A 4,430-nucleotide genomic window follows, 5' to 3' on the forward strand; every position below is an offset into this window, starting at 1 on the left:
AATTAGGTTTTGATTGTTGATGCATGTTTTTGTCGCCATTGCTGTGTCTGACTACGATACGACGGAACGCCGCTTTTTGTAAAAAAAATAAATACGTTAAATAATACCGTTTTGGTCGGTCCGGATAGAAAAATATTTCTCCCTCGGTTTTAAAAACGTCCCTCGGTCTCATTTAACGTTCGATTGACGCCTATGAAGGGGGGAATGATTTGGACATCTACTGCAATAGCCATTGAACTCAAACAACACTGGAAGTGTCGAATATGCACCCCATTTTCGTTGCATGTTTTCTCATGATTTAAAGTGGCAATTGCATGGAATAGAATAAAGTGTATAAAGTTTCCAACGTACTTAGCTTTTGTAAATAAAAACACTTTTAGATTGGAAATTAATTTTCAGCATTATTCTGTTACTGTAGAAAGTTGAACTTTTTTTTCGGCGCGTTTAAACTTGTGCAATATTTCCGAGATGATACTGTTGCCCGGCTCGAACGTTTTCCCCTTAAATGGACGAAAAACCCTACCAACTACATGTAACATAAATCTCAAGCTTAGAAACTGATGCTTTCGGAAGGAAAATATTTTCACCAGCAATGAGCTAATGTTATTTATGTGAACACCGACGAAGAACGACGAAGACGAACAGAGACGATCAGACGAATATTGAATTTGAATATTTTGCCATGCTGTAATAATTTTTCAAAAAAATACCGACAAATTGTGTTTGAAATGAGCTTTCACTTGAGTCTTTCTGCCACAAATCGCGATTAAATTTTATAACAAAGCAATAAAACTTAGATGTGAGCGACAGTTGCTTAGACTGAAAGTTATATTACAATTTATTTTAAACTTCAAACACATCGCGTCCCAAGAACTCTTTTTGACCCTATCTTTGAGATACAGAAGTAGTCGTGAATTCTCGTTGGTCCAACGCAAAACGTAAACAAACGCGTTGATTGGACATTGGTTGAATACTTTTTGGTGCATAACCAGAAATTCAGGACATTAATTACCATAAAAGTTCATAATGCCAGGATTTTGCAATCAAAGATGGCTGCCTTGTTATAATAGAATTATATAAGGCAGGAGAAAAATTTGAAATTTAAAGCAACTTCCATCTTACATATTGCAGTTGCGAACTTCGATTTAAGATGGGCAGAAAGTTTATGAAAATTTTATCATATTTGTATATTACCTTCCCATGCAGTAATGTAATAATAATAATAATAATAATAAAAACTTTATTTCTGTGTCAATGGATTTAGCTCTTCGGAGCTAATTGGGGACACCTAGCTAATCTTACAAAAGTTAAATTATTTAATATATATGTATATGTACAATAAAATATATGCTTAAGTATATACAGTATCTCCTAAAAATAATGTTTCCAACTTGATAGCGGACAGTAATACACTACTGTATGTCTATTTATCCACTACATAAATTGCAGCAATTGGCGTTGTTCTCTACTAAATTTATCATGTCAACACTTCGAATGTTAGCTTTAAACGAGCTCAGGCTTGGTAATTGTCGTATTCTGCTCGTTAATTTTGACCAAATATGTGGCCCTTGATATCGTAGGGTGTGCTTTCCATATTGTATAGTGTTAAATCTCGGTATTTCAAAATCACTGTTCCTTAAACTATAACGAGTGCTCTTGAGAGTAAATAAGTCCGATATATAACAAGGCATTAAATTGTTTTTTACTTTATACATAAGTATCGCAATATCTTGCAGGCGTCTATTGTAAAGCGAAGGTAGGTTAGCACGTTTGAGAAGTTCCTCATACGTCTCTGTTGTTGTTCTGAAGACTGCACGCAAAGCTCTTTCTTGAATTCGTTCTATTTTTCGCCCATCTGAGGATTTGCAAAAATTCCACACCAGATGACAATAGGTTAGGTGCGGCATCACAGCTGTTTTATACAATGTTAGCTTAGCTTGTGTTGGTATAAGATTACGTAATCGCATGAGGACTCCAACCTTCTGACTGGCCTTAGTACACATTTCACTAATGTGTTGCGTAAAGGTGAGGTTCTCGTCTATGGTTGTTCCTAACAATTTTATTAGTTCAGTTTTCGTGATCTTACAGTCATCGATGGTAAGAGCCCTTCCTTTGTTGTCTTTGTCTACATTTCTTGGATTGATTGTAAGGGACTGAAATTTGTCAGGATTTGCGCAGAGAAAATTGTTCTTATACCATGACAGTGCTTGTTTTCCCTGTTTCTCTAAAGTGGATTCAGCTTCTTCGTACGTTTTTCCTGTTTCATACAACTGGTGGTCATCAGCATATTGTGTAAGGTTTGATTCTGATATGTCAGATACCATGTCATTCTGGAACATATTCCAGAGAAGGGGGCCAAATGATGATCCCTGTGGGCATCCGCGCTCCATTATTTTCCAGTCACTTGTGTGACCATTTATTTTCACTCTATTCAATCTGCTGTCAAAAAATGATCTCATCAGCTCGAGTGATGTGCTGCCAAACCCATAAGCATCCATCTTTTTCAGGGTAAGTGAGTGGCTTAACGAGTCAAATGCCTTACTCATGTCCATTGAAAGTACTGTGATTAGTTCTTTTCTGTCCACTGCAAGCCTCCAGTTTTCGATCAACATCAGCAGGGTTGTCTCACAACTATGCCGTTTCCTATATGCTGTTATTCCGCAATACAGGGAAGAATCATAGTGCCTGGTCACTTGTTTGCTGAGTATCTGTTCAAAGATCTTATCCACACATATCAGTGAGGTAATTGGGCGGTAGTTCATCTTATCCTGCCTATCGCCTTTCTTAAACACTGGTGTCCACTCACCTTTCTTCCATTCAGATGGCCATTCGCCTGAATTAATACATTTATTATACAGCCTCGTCAGAGATGGTGCTATTCCCTTGGCTATTCCCTTGAGCAGTTTTGGCGGTGCTGTCACATCCCATCCATATGACTTTCTTAAGTTGAGATTTTCAAGTGCACTCTGTACTTCCTCTTTACTGAAGTCATTGAACTCAAACTTATTTCCTCTATGCTTACTTTCAATAATCCTGATGCTGCTGTGATTCCTATGATCATTCTCAGAAAGGCTGATCACATGATTGCCTCCAATATTAGCTGCTACTGTGTTGAAGTGGTCTGCCAAGAGTTCAGCTACCACTTTTTGATCTTTTTCAACCTCTTCATCATCAGATTTTAAGCAGATGACATTGGTATCTTTTGTCTTGCTGCTGATAAATGGTTTGAATGTATTAAAGAATTCACCGGGTTTAGACTTCAGCTCTTCTGATTTTCTTAGCCAATATGACTTTATCGCTTTTCTTCGTTCCCGTGTTGCAATATTCCTATATTTACGTTTAAGTTCGAAGTTATCAGGAGAACGGTCTTTTGAAAACTGAATGGCAAATTTTCTTTTGTTTCTAATAGCTTGTTTCCACTCTGGAGTCATATAGGGTATATCTCGCTCTCGGACACGTTTCTTCTTAATGGGTGCATGTAAATCGACCACGCTTTTAAGCAAACCTTTCCAATAATCATATTGATTATTTACATTACTAAAAATCTCTCCAACATGCCAAGGAGCGGCCGCCAAGTCCCGGTTAAGTTGTTCAAAATCTGTATGTTTTGTCTGCCGGAAAGTGATGGTACGGGTCTTGTGTTTGTGAACTTTCTCGGTCATTTCTGCAAATACCAGATGGTGGTCACTCATTTCCGGTTGATAAGTTCCACATTTCTTAAATAGACCAGGATTGTTTGTTAAAATAACATCCAAAAGGGATTCAGAATGTTCTGTAACTCGGGTAGCTTCAGTTATCATACATTGTAGATTGTTGATTTCTTCTAAATCCTTCAGGATTTTCCCCTCAGCATGATCCAATTTTAGTCTGTCCAAATTTAGATCTCCTAAAATGACGACATTCTGCTTTTGAAAGCAAGCCCATTGACAAATATGATTTAGCTCCTCTTCAACTTTTTTCGTATACTGAAAGCGGGAGTTGTTTTCCTTTCTTTTCATCTTTGGAGGTCGATAGATTGATAGTACTAACAAGTCATTACGTCCTATTTTAACCTCAACAGCTATAGCCTCAAGAGTGTTGTAGATTTTTGGCAGGGCCCTTTTCTTTGAGGGCAGAGCTGTCGAAAAGTACGCTATCAGTCCACCTCCGCCTTTTTTCCGATCTTTTCTGTACATATGGTATCCTGGTAGACTAAATTGGCTGTTGGGATAAGAGCTATCTATTTTTGTTTCGGATATCACCAAGACATGTGCTCTTAAAGAGTTGTTTAGTATTTTAAGTTCCTCAAATTTATTTTGTATGCTATTGATGTTTAGATGAGCAATAAAGGCTCCGCTTGGATTCCTTTTTCTTTCTTCAACTATTAATCCCCCTAAGGATTCTCCTATACAATTGTTTCCAGTTGTCTCCAGTTCATTTGCATAAACATC

Source organism: Dendronephthya gigantea, unplaced genomic scaffold (genome assembly GCF_004324835.1).
Source record: "Dendronephthya gigantea isolate DGI-Jeju-01 unplaced genomic scaffold, DenGig_1.0 000141F, whole genome shotgun sequence".
Lineage (NCBI taxonomy): Eukaryota > Metazoa > Cnidaria > Anthozoa > Malacalcyonacea > Nephtheidae > Dendronephthya > Dendronephthya gigantea.